Raw genomic sequence first — 21,226 nt, 5'->3', positions numbered from 1 at the left:
TTTCACCGTAGGTACTTTTTTTGGAATATTTGTAAATTTTTAGGATACTTTTTAATATTTTTTATATTAACATTTTGCTTGGTGGTATTTTGTATAGGTTATTGGCTTCCTTAAACTATTATGACGGGATTCAAGAATCAATTCTCTCTATGATTTTATGTCATATCTGTTTCTTATGGAATAATTTTAAAACGTTGTATTACTTATGCAATATTTGTTTCTTATGGGATATTGGACTTGTTCTTGATGTAATATTTGTTCATGAAATTATGTAATACTTGTTTATAAAGTACTTATTTGAACTATTTGTTCTACTTATGTTATATTTATTTAATTGTTTGACAAAATATTAAGGGTTATACTAGTGGTTTTATTTATTTAAGCCCGAATATATGGTCTGCTCTTTTGAGTCTAGCCCAATAAAGACCCAGCTCATCCCATGTTCAACCCTAATTGGTATATTTATATGAGAAGAGCTAGATGAATGCCGGAAGTTAGATGCTATATTTTCTTGTTTGTTATTTTATAAATGATCCATAATATAATGCTTATTATTCTAATATTTGTGGTTCTTGTGGTTTGCATAAGAACACCGGGTTGTGTATTAAATCATTCAAGAAATTTACACTTCCATGCACTCTTTTAATATTGAAACTAAGCAAAATAAATATTTATGACTCTGTCTTCAGATATTGCTATAACTGAAATATATGAAAAATATATTCTTGATTTTCTTCTGAAAATCATCAACCAATAATGCAATATCAAATTTTTTGGTTGAAATTTTCAAGAGTTAGTAAATAGATATAAATCACTTATAATAAAATCTTCTCATATTATTGTGTAAGTAGATGGTATAATGTCATTCAAGTTTCGAATTGAGATAAAATGATAGTATATGCATTCTCACTTTCATCTTCACCATAACTTGTGAGTCCAAACATGAGGTGAGCTCGCTTTAGCGAGTTGATGCATTGGCTGGTCAAGTTTGCTTATCTTGCAAGTCTCAATAAGCTTGCCTTGATCTCGCACAAGCTCTCAAATCATTCAAAGTTTGTGTGTGGCTAGTGAGTCCAAGGTGAAAAGAAGGGCAAGACAACCTTCCAACCTACAATATTTATATAGTGTTCTATAATAAATGCACAATACTACAATAGTATTATCGATTTAGGGATTTGATCCTGGGTCTGCCATTCATCATCCTCATAAAATTCCATAACATAGTTTAAACCCATGGCGATATAAATGTGAAACTACATCATCTGGAGCCAGAAATCGTGTATTTTTGAACTTGAAACAAGGACACCTAATATTCTATCCATTTTTATAAGAGTCATCTTGACTAACTACAAATTGGAGAATTCATCCAACCTGGCAATAAATTCATTAGCCAATCCTTTTTGGCCATGTAGATTTCGATTATACATCCACTTTCTTGACAACATTTTTGGGCTAATGAACAGAATTACATATGGTCATTGTTTTGCATTAATTAGGTTACACACAATAATTTTAAATACATCTTCAGCAATATCATTTGACAAATTTAAATACGTCTTCAGCAATATCATTCAACAAATTTCATACAACAAGAAAATAGAATTAATTCGTTAACTCTACCCAATAAGAAAATTTAACTACTTATTGTTTTTAATAAGTTTGAACAACAATAAAAAGAATAAACGCAAAAATGACAATAAGTTGATATCATTTGTTTAATAAACTAATAACTAATCAATGAAATTTTTACAATTAGTTTGTTCTATTGAATTGCAAGTTCCACTAAGCATCAAAGAAAAACTTTGACATACCTTTAAAAGGATATCAACAACTAGCGCATGGTGAAAAATTTGTCACAAAATCACCATTATATTAAATTTAATACTAATGACAAGAAGAGAAAAAATTTGAAACAAAATCACCATTATATAAGCACATTGGTACACAATTTTGTATAACACTTTACTTGATTTTACAAAGCAGAGACTTCCCTTGAAGCAAAGCTGAATGCTTGGACAAGATTAACTTTGAATGGAGATACGGCGGATGGAAACAATGTATTTACCTAGAATGTGAATTTATTTGCCCATTAAGAAAAGATATATAAATTTCTTGAACAAAAGAAACATTGAGAATGAAAGAATCCAATAATATTAAATAAAAAATAAACTTGCTCGAGCGTATTAAACACATTATATAGTGTTCTATTTATATCCCTGTCAAATCAGCCATAATGGGTGCATCAACAACCAAATTCAAAAGAAGAACCTCATGGTCAAATTATAAAATACTCAAAAGTTAAGGATGTGATCCTAAGTGGCGGACTAAAAGGATTAATAATTGCTTTTTTAGTAATGTTTCATGTTTGGCATGCATTGAATATGTCCCTCCTATGTCAAGGAAACACAAGTCCATGTAATATGATATATATATACATACATATTACTTTCACAATAAAGTAAAACATTGAAGTTTGTGGGCATCTTCAATTATCATATTACTTTTATAGTACGGGAGCCATTATTGTCACTAGGAAAGTGGCAATGATTGTTTGACATAGGAAGTCTTTAAATCTAGATGCTTGAAAATCATATCATTAATTAAGAATTATGTATGTCCATGTATGTCACCTATAACTGAACCAGCATTTCATTTACATAAACAAGAATATGATTTTAAGTACAAGTATATGAACTTGCTAAGCCATCATTTCATACAATGCAAGGTAATAAATAGCATCAAAATCAAACACATCCATCCAAAATATTATGATCAATGTAACCAAACATTACAAAAATTAGATTATAAACAAGGTTCATCCTTTCTTACCTTTGGAGAAAAAGAGGGGAAATGGCCATTAACTAGGATAGTTCCACATAGATCATTATTTGAAACATCACTGTAATAAAAACATAGTCTATAGTTTATAACTCTATTAGATATTGAAAATTCAAACTTCAATCTGCTATATTCTTTCTAGTTTTATTGCTTACAAGACTTTGAGGTTAAAAGGAGGACAAAATTCTCATGTCAAACTGGAGAATGGATGCCTGTCATTCCAGCAACAACCTGTCATTCCAGCAACAACCTGTCATCGCAAGGCCCGAACGATCATGTAAAATGGTTCAACCAATATTTTGAAACAAAAGAAACTTGGTAACATGAAGATTGGCCCACTCTTTACGTGTGTATATATCACAAGTGCACTAGTCGTCAAGTAATACCTCGTGACTGAGCATGAATTTCGTATTCCTCAGGGAACCGCAAAAGGCTCCTATTACTTTCATTTTGCTTAATCAATAGCCTAACGTCTACGTTAGCTCTTAAATCTATTCCTACAAACTAATTATTAAAATACAGTTGAGGATCATGAAGTGGAATTGGAAGGAGTTGGATAATCGTATGACGATTCCCTCAACAATTGCGTGTGATATAACGTTAATAGGTGACAATCCGATCTAGTATTGGACTGGGGGAATTGAAGGGTCTACTCATCCCAATCTCTTGGTAACCAGATCTAAGACACTAGGAACTTATGATGAAATGTCTTCCACCCCAGCCTCTTGTGTCCACCTTATGTTCAAGAACACCACCAAAAGGGCAAATCAAACCTTAGTCTAGAAACATAGTTATGTCTAATCTCTTAGTGCATGCATAGATCTAACAAGGCATGGGTGATCTAATGCGTGGAGATCTCTTCCTCACAACATCAACAAAATAGTATCAAATAATAATGCAATAAATCCAAGATAACTAGAAAGAATATATTATTGCCAACAAAGATTCACAAGTAAAGATCAAGGTACATTGACATGCAATTCCACTCGAATTGGGGTCCTCTAATGGATATAAAAGTATCAACCAATGAATAACAATAGTCCATAGGAAAAATATCAAAAGAATTCCCACTACAAGAAAGTTACTATTTAAAAACAGAATATTAGAAACAAAATTTATTCTATTTGTATTTACAACAAATTAGCAACGGAATAACAATCATTTTAAATATTATTTTAATAACAATGGCTTCCAAACGGGCATTTAAAAATATGATTTATTAAAATTTTAAAAACTATCCATTTCTAATCCATTTCTACTTGAACGGGACTAAAAACGGATTAAAAAAATAACATATTATTTAAATATTATCAAATATTAGAAAATATTTGTTCCTAAGCCGTTTCGAACAAAAAGGGATTCCAAACGGGTTTAAAAGTTAATATATTATTTAAATATTATTAAATATTAGACAATATCCATTTCTAATAGAAAGGGACTAGAAATGGTTTTAAAAACTAATATATTATTTAAATATTATCAAATATTAGAAAATATCCGTTTCTAATCCGTTTCTACTAGAAAAGGGACTAGAAAAAGGATTAAAAAAATTAACATATTATTTAAATATTATCAAATATTAGAAAAAAATAGGTTTCTAAAGCCGTTCAGTAATAGAAAGTGATTCCAAACAGATTTAAAAAATTAATATATTATTTAAATATTATCAAATATTAGAAAAATATCCGTTTTCTACTCTATTTCTAATAGAAAGGGACTAGAAATGGATTAAAAAAATTAACATATTATGTAAATATTATTAAATATTAGAAAAAATCCATTTCTAAGCCGTTTCTAATAGAGAAGGATTCCAAGCGGATTTAAAAATTAATATATTATTTAAATATTATTAAATATTAGAAAATATTCGTTTTTGATCTGTTTCTAATAAAAAGGGACTAGAAACGGATTTAAAAATAAATATATTATTTAAATATTATCAAATATTAGAAAATATCTGTTTCTAATCCATTTCTACTAGAAAGGGACAAGAAACAGATTAAAAAATTAACATATTTCTTTTTAAATATTATCAAATATTAGAAAAAAATATGTTACTAAGCCGTTTCTAATAGAAAGGGATTCCAAAGCGTAATTCAAAAATTAATATATTATTTAAATATTGTCAAATATGACAAAATATACTGTTTCTAATCCATTTTCTACTAGAAAGGGATTAGACACAGATTATAATATATATTATTTAAATGTATCAAATATTAGAAAAAATCCATTTCTAAGCCGTTTGTAATAGAAAGAGATTCCAAACGGATTTAAAAATTAATATATTATTTAAATATTATTAAAAATTAGAAACTATCCGTTTCTACTCCGTTTCTAATAGAAAAGGACTAGAAATGGATTAAAAAATTAACATATTATTTAAATATTATCAAATATTAGAAAAAATCCGTTTCTAAGCCGCTTCTAATATTAAGGGATTCCAAATGGATTTTAAAATTAATATATTATTTAAATATTATTTAAATATTGCTTGCTATTAATGTCATGTTATCATCTCAAATAATTAATACTTATTCATTTATGTTCACATGAGAAATTATTTATATCGAAGTATTGAAATATTTGAAATGATTATAATTATTTTAGGCTAAAATTTATCATATTTGATAAACTTTAGTTTTTTCTTTCGTAGAGTCTTATAAAATCATGTGCAAAATTATATATAAATAAATTAATTTAAAAAATTACAAAAATAAGTTAATCTTATGTTCAAATAAAAAAGTATTCTCATTTTAAATGTGTATAAAGCCTTCCCATTAATTAATGAAGAGTAAGGTTGGAATGAACTCAGGTCATCTGAAAATGACTCTTGATCTAACGGTCTTGGTTCCTCTGATGAAATCCCAGCAAATTTGTCCATTGATTTTGTCGTAATTGGGAGGTGGAAAATACAAGTAAAGCCCTGACACCGATTGCTTCTCTTCTGCATTTTGCCACTTTTCAATCGATCCCTCAAAGTACCCCCGAATTGGTGAGATCTCTGGAGAATTTTTGAACTTTCGGAGATTTCTAGGGTTTCTTCGGCCCTTGACACTGTCTCGGGCATCCGATTTTGAGGTATCTGGATCGGTTTTTTTGTAATTCCGTTGTTTTGTTCCCAATTAGCGGAAATTTGGTTATTGTTTACATTTTTCTTTTCTCATTCTAATTTTTAGTGTTATACGTTGTTCTAGTAGTGCTTTAATTGAAATTCGTTGGTGCAAACTTGGATTAGGGTTGTCCCGTTCTAGTATCTTTGAGGAATTCGATCATTAGGGGAATTTTAGGGTTCTAGAAGTTCAGAAATTAGGGCATTTGATTGAAGAAGGTGTACTGATTATTTATTATAAACTATTAATTGTGGTTTTTGATCTTGTTTTGGTTGGCATTTGCCTTTTCAGCAAACTTAGAGACATGTATGGATAGATAGATATATTGTTCACCATTTTCAAGTTGTGCATGCTTTTTCAATGAATCAACATAACAACGTGATTTTTTTGGGATGATAATGTGTTTAATTAATTGAGTAAAATGCATATAATTAATGCAATAGAGCTTCATAGTTATTGATCTATAGAAATATATATATATATATATGAACAAAATGCTTGTTATTTTGTATGGCATTTGGGACATATTGTCAAGTAGAAGATTCATTTCACATTGTTAATATAGAATTTCCCTATGTCATCAAAATTAGATGATTCTACAAAGTTCTTTTTTTATCACAATATTAGTCTGTATTGTGGTTTTCGTTTTTGTAATTTTAGGTCTTTAGTGGATTTTTAGTGGACTCTTGCACTGTTTACGTGTTATTTGCTTTTGGATCTTGGTTTTTGGCACCATTGGAACTTGGAAGTGTTCCCTTTTTAGTTTTTTTGAATAGTGAGAGTCAAACTTTTTGTTGTATATGATTATGGTTTTATTCTTTGATTACTAAAGCTTTGAGATGATTTATATGAGGTTTGTATTTACACTAGTTTCATCTGTGAATTGCTCTTTGCTACTCCCATCCTTTTTTTCTCTTGATATCTTACGTGCTTGGAAAAGGTGTGGTATCTTCTTTGTCTCTCTATTATATATACATACATATATATATATGTGTGTGTGTGTGTGTGTGTGTGTGTGTGTGTGTGTGTGTGATGGAGATTGGAGTGGTGTGTAATTAAACATTTGGTTGGATAGATGGATGGATGGATGGATGGATGGATGATCTTCCTGGTAAGTGCTTAATGATATTTTCTTCATTTCCTTATTGCGTTCTGATCTTCAAGTGTGTGTTGTGTGTTTTATTCTTGTTTTGATTGTTCCCATATCTAAAGCATGAAGCTTTTTTTGTGGGATTTGATTCGTGTTCTTGTGTTTTTATTTTGTTTTATTTTGATTTTCTTTACTTTCTGGTAATAGAGATTATTGTGGATCTGAAGCATTTGATGTGTGTTCTGTGCACAACCTTGTTTGTTTCAGGTTGTGTGGATTATGGGATGGTGTTGCTTTGAATTTAGATCTTTTGTGTGTGAGAATTGCCCTTTCTCTGTCCTCTAGATTGTATGGATAATCAAACATGTATTTGTTCATTCTTTTAAGTTATTTCTTACTAATTGCTATAAAAAAATGCTTGCATACATCATATACAAGCATTTTCTTAAATCAATTAGAATGAAATAACATAAAAGAATGAAATAACTGGTGTTTCATGTATTATTATCAACGCAAATATATGGTGTTTCATGTGCAGGGTAGTCTTTTCATCAGATTGGTGAGAAGCCAACCACAAGAAAGAAGAAGCAAAAAACTTCCGGGTGTGCACTCTGCTCTGCACATCACTATGAAATTACCATTGGAATGGCAACAACTTTTTTTCTCTCTCTATTTCTTAGCATGTTGCCTTATTTTTCAAGCCTGATACCGTACTTTTGAAGGACATCCCTTCAGTAGAGTGCTCAAAAAACTCTTTGGAATTTTTGAAGAGGCGAAAAACACAGGTTACAAGGTCATCTGCTATTCTTAGGCAGCTAGTCGATAAGATCCCCTTGCGTATATCCGCAAGTGCATGGGTTTTATCGAGTAATAATCCCGGATGAGCGGGTATCGAGTCCACGAGGGAGTAGGGAATAAAAACACTTAATCCGCTTCTTAGCTATGTGAAAGATTAGTAGTGATAAGTGTGACAATGATTCAATTCTCAAAAGTAAAAACAACAAGTAAGAGAGCACGAGTAAAGGAGGAGGTAAGGCAATCGATAAAGATGGGGGTACTCGGGATAATGCTCCGCCTAGGACAATCGTTTCAAGTGCAAGAAGCCCTCTATTATGCTTCCTAATCAATGCAATGGTGAGTCGTGGAAATCCTTAAATACATAGTCCCAAATCTAAGGTCAACTATGCCTAACTCTATACATGTCCCGGATGAGAGATTAGATAACCTCTCAACCTCGCACTCAAATAGAGTTGCAATGAGCTCTAAAGGATTCCAAGTGATAAATCTCTTCCTAATTATAGACCTAACCCTTTGGTCTAGGGTGGAAGGTCCCCTAACCACGATTAAGCCCTAGATACTAAGATCACCTCAACGCTTCACTCCGTTGCATCGCGACTAAGCCCCGCGGAGGGTCATCCCTTAGACCATTCACTCTATTATGGCGCAAAAAAACTCGGGAACGGAGATAGAATCTATCACGTCGGAGGGAAAGGGGCGCTCACCTGCCTTCTCGACTCACCCTCTCAACCCTCTCCAACCTAGCTTTGTCTAGCAGCTCGTGGTGTGTCACTCACTCACAAGCAAGAACTCTTAACCCTAGTGTCACTCTGGGGAAATGTTCATACAATCAAGTATTCATGGTTGGAACTCACAACAAACATCAATTAATTGAAAGCATAATAAAGAGATTCAATGAAACAAATACATCCTAGGGTTCACAAATACCCAAGTACCCACTAGGGTTTTAGCTCTCCATGGAGCTAAGTACAATCAAAGAAATAGAATGTAAAAGCAATGAATCCATAGAGAAACCCCCTCGATAATCGTGTCGATGGTCTTGTGGAAAATCCTCTACTCGTCGTCCAAGGATTCCTTTGTCCGGTATAGGATACACCTCGACGGAAGCTCCATTACCAACCTTCTTCCAAAGGAATGACGATGTCAGAGCCGTAGAACCTCTGCAAAACCCTAGCCAATACCTCTCAAAACCCTAGCCGAAGAGAAAAGAATGCTGAAATAGGGGCTGAAATCGGCTTTAAATAGGGCTGGAATCGGGCATCCACACGGTCCTTTGGATTTTTCACATGCCCATGTGGAATTTTCACACGCCCATGTGGATTCTCTGGAATTGTGATTTTCGGCCGGCTATGAACAGTGCTGCTACAGTACTTTTACTACGGTGCTCTGCTACATTACCTGGCCTAAAATACTTTCCGAGTCCATACTTTCATCGAGGTGACGCAAACGAGCACACGTTCACGTCGTGGATCGCTTTGCTTCTTTAATGATGGACAAGTTGGTGGAGATCTTGTTCTATGTGTATAAGTCGGAATGCTTGAGTGTGACTGCCCTTGTGCCCCTCCAAATGGTTGTGCTAACTCAAATACGAGTAGGTTGGCACACACTCTAGCATCTCACACCCGACCTATGTCTTCGCGTTTGAACCTTAGCAAGATTTCCTCCAAAATTAGTGCATTATGATCCACATTGGTTTCTTTCCTTCATACTCGGCTTCATAACCCTACACGCATGAAAGGTAACATAAAAACACACATATTAGTGTAAAACCCCGAGAAAAGTAATGCTCAACATAAGGAAAAGAATGCTTCGCATTCATATCTACACAAGCACTTATCACTAACCAAGCATTGCGGCTTCTTTCCTCCTGATGGCCTAGTGAGTAAAAACTAATGTAAGTTATACCCTCTGTGAAACCACATTGCTTTGGTGCCAACACTCATCCAGTTTTTACATTATCAGGGGTAAAATTTAAGAATTATCACATACTTAGCAGATTTTTGTATTTGCTTCCAATCATCAAAACTACACTTGTTTGTTATAATTGTTAGCTTAATATCCTTGTTTTAGTCTTTGATTTGTTATTTTATTTTTCAACTGAGATCTCACTAGTGACAATGTATGATGAGACTTCATATAAGAACAGTTTGTCTGGACTTTGGTCTATAGGACTTTTTAATCTATCTTTTAGAAGCTTGTGATACATCATTGGACTTTGGTCTATAGGACTTTTTAATCTATCTTTTTAATCTATCTTTAATAATTTAAGAAGAAAAAAATATCAGTGAAACTTCCCTAATAATATTATTGTCAAACTGCATATTTTGTTCTGAAAAATTTTTAGATACTACTGCAACTTTACATGATGAGTCTATTTATGCATAAAACTTTCTTGATTTTTGTCTTTCATAACCGGAAATAACAATTTTTAGTCTTGAATTGTATTATCTTCTATTTTTATTTCCCAAACAAAAAACATGTGTACAAAAGTTTTCATGACTGGAAATAATAAATAATGCTAATTAATCATAGTTGGAACGATGAGATTTGCCAAAGTTGTTTCCTTGTTATGTATATAATCCTAGTGGTTCCTTTAAAGTATAATAACTTGTTAGTAATTTGTTGATGTCTTTCGTGCGCGTGATCAGCTTGTATTTTTGGGATGGTGGCCAAAACTCTTTTCTACATACGTGACTGACATGTGTCAGTGCATTAATATGATGAAAATAATGTTTTTTGATGCTTATCTTGTGTATTTTTATTATATTAGATGTATATATTTTAGTTTAGAAGGGAATTTGTATTGAAATAAAAATATATTGCTAAACTTAAAGACTTAAACTAGTGTTTTTAATTAGGATTTTTGCTATATGTACTGATGAGTGTAAGTGTTAATTGTGTTTTTACTTAGAAAAATGAAAAATTCTATTTTGCAAAAGTTGGATCTTGCTTCAAAAGATAAGATACCAGTGGAGGATAATTTAAGGATATCAAGTAAGTTTTTAATATTGTTATGATTTCATACATAAATGATTATCTAGTAGTTGTGATTTTTAATTTTTATATTTTTATAGTATAAGGTAAACATATAATTAGTTTTTATATCTGGATGGATAAAAATATAAAAACTTTATTTATTTTTAGTTGTATTAGATTTTTGAGTTATCACCACGTTGGGTTTGATTTTTCCGGGTAAGTTGGTCTCAAGCCAATATTGTGATAAAAAGAACTTTGCTAGAATCATCCTCTAATTTTTGATGACATAGGGAAATTCTGATATTTTAACACTCGATATTACAATAGTAATAGTCAGTAGTAATTAATATCTTTTTTAATTTATGATATTCATTGGAGTTCAATGTAGTATACCATCACCGCAATAGTCAATAGATGAATGATATTATGATTAACTCGGAGATGATTTTTATCATTTAAAAGGCGGCCACTAAAAAATTAACACAGGTAGCCAATATTGTGAGGAGATGATGCATCAAAATGAAGAACATGATGATGCATTTTGAGAAAGGATTCTTCAATGATCATGAGCTATTACCACGGGACTCACAACCATTTACTAGCGATCATGATGTTGACTTATAGTTGTATCAGTCGTATACTTATTATTTTGTGTTGAAAATATATATTTAAACATTTCTTTTTGTATGAATTGATGAGTTTATCTTATTCATTGGTATACTAGGTTAAAATTCATGTACCAGTGTTTAAAAAATCGAGGATATTATTTTATTTTATTTTATTCACATTAATGTTAGAAACGGATTTGAAATGGATTTATTTGTTTGGATATATATTTTAACTTTAGAAATGGATTAGGAAATGAAAACTTTTTGAAAAATTAAAAGCAGAAAACTATTCCATTTGGAATCCGTTTCTAATTTTTGTAGCTTGGTAACACTTTCGTTTTAATTTTGGTTTCTAAATTCAAAAGCGGAATTACAACAAAATGTAGAAAGCGAGGTTAGCAACATACATTATTCATGTTTTAATTTTTCAAAAGTTAGAAACATATTGGTTCCTGTTTCTAATGCATTTCTAAATTTAGAAACAAGCAGTTTTCGCTTTTCTATTTAAATTAGAAACAATGGGTTTCAAAACAGAGATATATTCCGCTTTTCTAATCCATTTACGCATTGAATTAGCAATGGATTAGAAACAAAAAATGCAGTTTCTAAATAGTAATTTTCTTGTAGTGTCCTAAACTAAGTCCCTCCAATAGGCTACCGAGTGGTTAAGGTTGAGAAGATCCCAAGATTGTCAAGAAAACACCGAATCTCTTCCTGTTCTCTCCACTATTAATGCATGTTGAATCCTCCTTGAGAAACTCATCGAAAATCCACTAAAATAATGATAAATCTTTTTCTCTAACTACATAGGTCTCCAAAAGAATCCCCTTGAATTGTAAAACCCGGGAGTAGTTTATTGCCCTAGTCCACACGGCTCTCACCATGCCTGTGAAGATCGATGGTGAGTAAATTTTGTTCTCTAGGCAGTCAAGTCACATCATGGAAAAAGTACAAGCTGAGAGTTGTGTGAATTATCCACGGGCATTATGATCCATATCGATTATTGCTGGAGGCTATTGTGACACTGTTATCTTATGTGGCTCCACACTGCTTTGCATGGTCGGGTCATGGTTGTGATGGGAAGTGGTTAATCGACCACGGTGAAATAAAAGCCCATGGTGAACTACGTAGAAGTTTGATATGTTTTTCTTCAAAATGCTTTCATTTTCTTTTTAGCCCTAAAAATGAAATAAAAGCCCATAGTGAACAAAAGAAAGGAAATTTTTAGTACTAGTTTGGTAATAAACATGTAAGATCGCATGGTAAATGTAGTATAAATGATATATGAAATCATGTCAATCATTTATCAAACCCTTCCCACATTTGAGCATTTTTCTTGTCCTCGAGCAAAATAAAAATATGAAAAGACTATGATAAGTTCTTGACCTCGGACTAAAAATGATGGAGTTAAATTAGAACATACAAACAATCAAATGCTAGGTAACATGGACATCCTCCTGCAAAGTGCTAGTCTCTACGTTAAAAATACTCTCTCAAGTGTTTGTCTCTTGTTTCACTATCTTATAGTCTAGATCGTGTTGCATAAACTTTTTGGGGTATTATTCAATCTATCTCTATGCTTACCTAACTTTTTATACATGAGATACTACATGTTTTACAAGTCCCAAAGGCGAGTGCCCTTTCCTATAAAGTTTAGAGTGGCTTTCACACTTCCCTAAGAAGTAGCCCTCTCCTCGATGGAGCATAGCACTGATATAGCCCGGCTTGTTGGGAGTGAAATATGCACTATAAGGTGGAAGGTCGCTTTTACATCTGCTAAATAAAGAGTTTGACCATGAAAAATGAGTCACCCACCAGTGCGCACTACTATAAAACATTTCATCTCTAGACATAAGGATGAGAAGTGCCTCAAAGCATGACACAAGAAAGAGCAAAAGTACAAAAGTAAACTAACTCTTGGGAAACATGGAAATGCTAGCTATCGGATATCATGTCAGACTCGAGAGAAAGTCCAACAATTGAGTGCAATGCCTCTATAGGTCTACACCAGCATGCATCATCAAGCACAAGCACCAACATTTTTGAAAAATATCACAAAATATACAACAAAGATGTACATGTCACGATGCAAAGCACAATTATGCAAGTGGAAATAATAAAAATGGAAAAATAAAATGAGTGTGGACACCAGTAGTCCTTTGGTAGTTTTGAAGGCCAACTAGGGTGATGAAGCTACCCCTATCCAGAAGCTCGGGTTGTGCGGCCAAAAGCTAGCACCTCATTACCTCAAACCACGCTAGAGTAATAAATACGAGTGAAATTAAACACAACCAGAAAATAAAATACAAAGATGCGAGAAAGTAAAATCGCACTATAGAAAGACTGCGGTGCAAAAAGCGATGGGCAGATGTCCCTGTGCAAGTGGGTAAGTAAAATGTACAAATGTAGAAAGTAAGCATACAATAAATGAAATCAAAATGGTGGAGTGGCAAGGTAGCTCTCGGTGTGGTGTAAGACCATTGGAGGCCCGTGATGTCGCGTTAAGTGTATGCCCTAGCCGATACACTGTCGGAACTCTTATTATTTGGATAATTGTGCTGAGGCATCATTTTATCTATTAGTATTTCTATGCCACAAAGTTAATAAGTAAAATATCACTTGAAATTCGGTACTCGCGAACATCAAATGCTGGCGATTTGGATAGTAAAACCTCGAGCGTAAACTGGAACAATATTCTATATGTCCCTAGTCGCATTATTTTCGCGAGAATGAAAAATAGAATTGAATTCTAGTATGTCTCATCTGTGAGATGATCTTGTTTTCGTACAGGCCATAGGATATGGGATATCAATCAAAGGACATAGATACAGGCTGCCAGCGAGCGGTGATACCGATCGGTCCGGCTCTTAAGAACACTACATGGTTGTAAAGTCATAAGTGTTTTCTCAAGGCAATTTCTTTGTGCCTCAGAACTTTCGAGCCTCGGAAATCACTATGGATCCTCGGATGAATCCTTACATGCTTTAGCTCTACGCTAACGCTCATTCGTGGCCCAGCGCAAATGCACGGGTATGTTTTAGGCGCATACGCCGTCAGTATGTTTGCCTAGCACCACCACTCTGATTAGCTGAGATCGAGTAGTAGTGGTGGCGCGCGCCCAGAAATTACCCAGAGTGATCATTTACTTGACCTGACGCGCTCACTGAGATCAGAGATCAATTAGCATTAAAATAAGGGTGACTCACCCAAAGCGCATATGCTAATTCAGATAGTCGATAGTAAAGGATTGCGCTGCAAAGTTGCTGATACGTTTCCATTAGTCTCAAAATTGACCTTCATTTACTATTGTGTAATCGTGTTATCTTGCTAAAGAGATAATTATGATTTATGAGCTTTAAAATGTAAAGCTCATTGGCAATGTTAGTGTTAGTTCTGCATGCGTTAGGGTTTTTATCATGTTTACTCACCATTAAAAATTCTTTTGTTATCTGGCTGCGTTTTATAGCATGTGGGCTTTTGCATAGTAATTCCCTTATTAGGAGTGATAAGATCCCCACGTGACTAGTGGAGAGAGGAGACCTCCAGTGCAGCTAATCGAGCTAGTCTGCGAGTGGTGAAGGAGTGCCAGAGCTGACGCAGGGTCCCTCGCTCGCGGTAAGTGCTCTAAGATATCAATAGAAGATGCTCGATCCTTTGCCCGAACTCCTCGAGTGAGCTGATGCCATCCTCGATCGCTGAGTGGAATAGATGCGCTGGTGTAGCGCTCAGACGACTCCCGAGAATCGCTTGGAACAACGATTGGGCGATCTTGGAGTCGTCATGGAGGAGGTGCAATAGCGGCGATCGCGAGAAGAAAGAGACTCCCTCATCATCCACGAGACTCTTGAGTCCGCTCGGCACCCCTCTGCTCAAGACTGCACCCCGTGGGTTGTCGATCGCCTACTGTTATGTGCCATCACTTGGAGCATGGTGACTCCAAGCAGCTTTGAAGCTCGACACACTGCACGTACCAAAGCATCAGGGTCGATCAAAGCGGAGTCCCATGTAAGGCGGGTGCATGTAAGCTGACCAAGAAATATGATCTAGACAGTCTATAGTCCTTGGACTAATGACGCAAACTGAGCAGAAGCTAGTAGCCAACATGGATCGGCTCCATTGCCACCATGCTCTAGAGTAGAGAGCTATAGATAGAGATACACATATATATAGCTATCGATACAGATATATATGGGTTCCGATCTTGTGCTGTTTCCTTCTTTACCGTCGAAACACCATGATAGGACGGTACATAAAGATACTTGAACCTTCGACGCTCATCCAAAGGCGGATGTCTTCGAGGTATCGCATCCATGGATCCCGCATGCAGCCTGCAGAGTGTTTGCGCCTATCACTTTTGAGTTGTACTCGAGGTCAACGAGGAAGTTGATGTGAAGCTTGAGTGCACTCGGTGTGAGACATCACGTTGATGAGCATCACCACGGGATGAAAATCCATATGTCATCGAGATACTCTTGTCCGAGACAGCCCTGGACAGCCGAGGGTCTCGGTGGAGGCCGAGGGCCGATTAATCACATCCAGTCTAACTAGAATGAGCCTCATCACCTCTACAGTCGCCTCCCTCAGACATTCCGCTCATTTAAAGGCAACAAAATTGCTCCTCCCATAGCACATGCACGAAAATGAGATCCTCATACCTTGTCGGGCTGAGGACCTCCCATCCTTTCTAAGTGCCGACTCAGCTCTATGACTGCACCTTAAAGAAACATTGGTCCATGGGCCACGCAACGCGAGATTTACGCTCTAGCGTCTCCAGATCAGCAGGTACCTCAAGTCGAGAAAGCTCGCTCAGCCTTCTCTTCTCGGCGCACAGCTGTGAGTGGTGAAGGCTTTCTATGAACCAGACTCGTATACTTTAGAAGGGCTGCGATAAATCAATCAATAGAATAACAAAAATGGCACGCAGGAATGAATAGCCGAGCACAATGGTGGCGCTACTCATGGTCGCTCGCAGGGACGTACGGTCTTTACTGCGCTGCGATCACCATCGTGGTATGCACCTGGTAAGGGAACAACGTGAGTTACCGCGACAACATTACATGTACGCATTCAGACGTCAGCTCGTGTAGTTTTTCATTCGACAATGTACCACAACTGCCGCTTAATTCACGGCTCGCTAACAATGGGTAGAGCTCATTGTGGCTGACGCACAGAGGCGGAATGAATGGGAGAAAGCTCACAATGGCATACTTTGCCACCACGTCAGTTGTGGCAACATCTTGGCCCTAGTTATTAAATATGAACATAGCGGTCTCCACAGTGGCTATTGTTTATCACTGACGCACAGCTTGTGGAGCCCGCTTGGTGGTGAAAAATTTAATCCTATACAACACTTATTTTTGAGTGAGATTTATATAGAAAACATTCCACCCATAACATTCTAAACACTTTCATGCCCATTCAATCATAGTGAAAACATGATTGTAAATCGAGTTTTCGAAATTCATACAAATTCTGGCAAAGGATAAGATGTACCAGTGGTGAGAAATTGGGCAATTGATGTGCAACATGTAGCTAAAATGATAAGAAACTCGCAGGCGAACATGATGCTTGCAGAGGATGCACGATGACCTACCCTCTCTTGTCTAGATGATGGGAATGAGTTCCATATTTGATTGAAACCTGATATATACTTCTTTCACTAGTTTATTTTGCCCCCAAACTCTTCAACAATCCTCTTGGGTTTATTAATGTATATGAGCTTACGCTTAAGAGAAAGTGAGAGAAGTACACGCATGGACCATTTAAAAAGTAAATGGAAGTGGAGACTGATCGGTCGCGCTTGCTAATGCCCGGGAGCATAGGGCACCCTTAGCCCATGCTCTTTTCGTAGAAAGATGTAAAATGCAACATACGCGTTGCTCACCTAACACTGTTTAGCCATGTACTTTGCATATTTTAATAAAAGAAACTCTCTTCAAAAGCGTATTTTATATATCATTTATACTGCGTTTAGAATGAGATTTCACATGTTTAGTAACCAAACTAAGTACATAAGTTCATTGTTTTACTTCATTATGAGCTTTTTATTCCGCTTTTAGGGCTAGCGAATATGCGGGGTGTTTCAAACAGAACACATATCCAACCTTGTTGAACGGAAGCATCACCATGGCTCGCGATAGCGCCTTTGCGGCATCTTGACATGCCTATTATCCACTCCCTATCATGACCGCTATCAAAGCCGCGTGTCAATGTAGAGATCATAAAACAAGCGGAAGACCTAGTGACCTCCTGATAGACTGTTGCGACTATCACCGGACATGACCAGTCCACACCAGTGCACACCAAAGACCATGCGTGCTGTAGCGACTTGGAGCCAGAACAATTTACTCACCACTTCCTCCACAACAGGCATGGTGGAGGCCATGACGAAACTCAATATCAACAAAGCTGCAGAAGGGTACTATGCAGGGCCTCTTTGCGAAATTTGGTAGAGGGCGAGTGTACTGGAGACCCGTGTCACTGGAGATGAGGTTCCATTCTAGATTTTCAGTGGATTCTAACAAGTTTTCCAAGGGCACTCGAAACTAGCACATCGATAGTAGAGGATGTAGGGAAGAGATTCAGGCAGTTATTGGCAATCTGGGATCCTCCTCAACCCCAACTCATGGAGAGTTTATTTGAGGAAGTTAGTTTAGGAATTCTTTCATTTTGTTCTTATAGATTTATCGTTGTTTAGATCTTTATTCATGATGCTGTGAGGGACGATGATTTGAGGGATTTGTATGGCGCTTAAGTAACTTGGCTAGTGCTTATGAATTCTTTATCGACAATTTAATTAAAATAGCTTTCTAGTTGATTATAGTCGTCGCGTAACAAGTTTTCTTTGATAATGATCTACTATGTGAGGAAGAGATTCCTGTATACATTGTAGAACAGTTACATGCTGTAGATCTCGTGTATGTGCTATAGAGAGATTAGATAATGCTCGATATCTCTCGATTACAGGGTTTGATTTAGCCCTTTGCAAGTGGGAGTTCTTGATCTTAACTCGATATAAGAGGTCGAGTTGGAAGAGATTCAGTCAAGTTCCTAGTGATTAGACCCGGTTGCTAAGAGAGTTGGGACCAATGGTTAGGCCTCGAATTGGGCAGGTCCAACATTGGAACACAATTCTCATAGCTCCACTCGTATCGTACGTGAATTGTTAGGAGAAATTTCATACATTAACCCGCCCTTCGATTACGCTTTAACTTGATCCTTTCAATTGTATTGTTTAATAAATTTATAGAAATAAACTTAAGAAACATTGTAGACATTTAGGCTATTGATTATGTAAAAAGGAATTAATAGGAGACCTCTCGCTGCGCTCCTTGAGGAATATGACCCACCATGTCTCGCCCATGAGATACTTGCCGAGGACCCGTGGTAGCATGGTGTATTTGACGCACTTTCAACCTTATTAGCACTCACACACCAAGTTTGTCAAGTTTTGTGGCACTATTGCCGAGTGTTCCATCAGCTTTATGAAAAGTAAAAGAATCAAAAGAAAGAAAACAAGGGAGGACATGAGTCTATGAGGTAGAGGATGATGCTAGTGAGGATCAAGCCTCATGCGACGTAAGAGGAAAGCACCATTGGAGCCACGTGGAGAACGGATGCACTCAAGTTAAAGACCGTCTCATCTAGGTAAACCTCTTACGGCTTAGGATTGAAGATACTACCGAAACATCTCGAGAATGCCTTTTGTAGAAAGAATTAAAATTCTTAGTGATTGATTGGGCTAATTTGACTAGTGAACAAAAAGTTGTTGGGGTTTTGCAAAAGCATAAAGAGCCATTGCTTGGAAAGATGTCGATGTCAAAGGGGATTGGGTGGTTATTTTGTAAAGTTTTGATGGAGGATGATCATAAAACATCTACTTTGCCTCAATGAAGACTAAATCAAACATGAAGGAAGTGGTGAAGATAGAGGTAATGAAGCTTTTGGATGTGGTGCCATTTATCCGTTCAGCGATTGCATGGTGGTGTGAAAGTGGTAATAAAGAGGGTGGGATGACTATGTTTGTATTGAGAAGAATGAAATCATACCCACGAAACGATATGCGAGGTTAGCGGTGGTATTGACTACGTGAAAGTTGAATGACGCCACTAGAATGGACCATTTCCACTTTTGCCATTTGGAACACCTAGGGCTATTCTAAGTGATGAGTACACATTTCTTGATGAAAAGTGGATGAAAAGAGTTAAAGAAATATGGAGTTACACATAGAATAGCTACCTTGTATCCACAAGCGAGTGGGGAGTAAGTGTCAGCGAAATTAAAACAAATTTTGAAAAGACTGTAGCTCATGTGAAAGGGTTGGTCGGGAGAATTTGGATGATGCATTGTGGGCATCTGGGTTGCATTTTTAAAGCACCTATGAGACTTCACCATATAGATTTGTGTGGAAGTTTGTCATTTACTGTAGAGTTTGAATACAAAGCCTATTGGAATAAAAAGCTTAAATGTTGATATTCTGTCTTGCGTTGAGGAAAGCTACAACTTTAGAGCTTGAGATGGCATTTGATTACCAAAATTCAAAGCTTTGCAAGAATGCACAAAGAAATATTTGACCAAAACCTCAGTCGATGGGTTTTCAGTAGGAGATCAAGTCCTTCTTTCCATTTAAGGCTAAGGTTGTTTCCATAGTATTTGAAATCAAAATGGTCTGGAGTGCTGATTGTTAATGTGAGTTTTCCCATGTGTTTTTGTTGGGGTAACTCACTCCTAGAAGAGGTAAGTTCAGGTAAACCACCACTATTTAAAAATATTATTTTGGGAGAGGGTGGAATGACAAGAGAAGAATTTCAACTTTTTGAATCGTGTCTTGAGGTAAGGGCAAGTACATCGGGCTCGAAATGTAAAAATTTCTTGGGAGGAACCTAAGTAGTTTTCTATGTTTAGTTCTTATACTTTTAGTTTCATCATTTAGCTTTTGAATAAAGAGTACTTTGATGATTGGATAGAGTGGAAGTTGAGTCATATTTATTGGTTTTATGTGGAATTTATATGTGGAGTTTATTTTTCTTGGTTAGGAATTATTTTCATGCCATTTTGTACAAGGGAGAATCAATAGATTTTTTCTTTGTTACATTTCTAGCAGGGCCTTGTATGCACCTGTTATGCACATGTTTGTGATGTTCATTAAAGAGTTGTGATTTTTGGAAAATTTGAGGGAAGTCTCTCACGGGCTTACTGTGGTGGATTGCTGGCTATTAGTAGATTGTGACCATTCTTCAAAGCGTGCTATTTTTTTTTAATTTTAAGGGACACTGTGCGATCTCACCATGCCCATGGCAGCCATTATAGCACAATGAGCCCTAGAACAGCCATGGTCAACACTTGGGCGGCTTTTGAGGCCTGATTGGAGTTGACAATGTACTTTGTAATGACCCGTAATGGGTGTTACGTCGAGGAACAAAGCGACAACAAGCATGTTATACGCATATTGTGAAGGCTGTTGGAGTTGTGGGTTAATGTTGGCTGTCTCTTGGCTTTTTCTCCCTCAAACTTATTTTCTCTTTTCATCTAGAAATCCTACTTGTCTTAAAGTATTCTCTTTGAGATCTCTGGCATTTTCTAGCAAGTTTATTCATTGTGAATTGCAGATATGGGTCGAGAACTCTAAGTATTCATAGATGGAGCCTAAGAAGAATAAGAAGACGGTGAGTCTTCTCGGCTAATGATTCCAATTGTTTTGAGACACTAATCATAGAGTGTGATATAGATGACTTGCGGACCAGTTTAATCAGTGATGGGTGTAGGATCGATTAGAAATTCTCAAGAGGATTAGTCTAAACTGA

The sequence above is a fragment of the Dioscorea cayenensis genome, chromosome 13 (genome assembly GCF_009730915.1).
Source record: "Dioscorea cayenensis subsp. rotundata cultivar TDr96_F1 chromosome 13, TDr96_F1_v2_PseudoChromosome.rev07_lg8_w22 25.fasta, whole genome shotgun sequence".
NCBI classification, from domain to species: domain Eukaryota; kingdom Viridiplantae; phylum Streptophyta; class Magnoliopsida; order Dioscoreales; family Dioscoreaceae; genus Dioscorea; species Dioscorea cayenensis.
Note: the sequence above shows the minus strand (reverse complement) of the source record.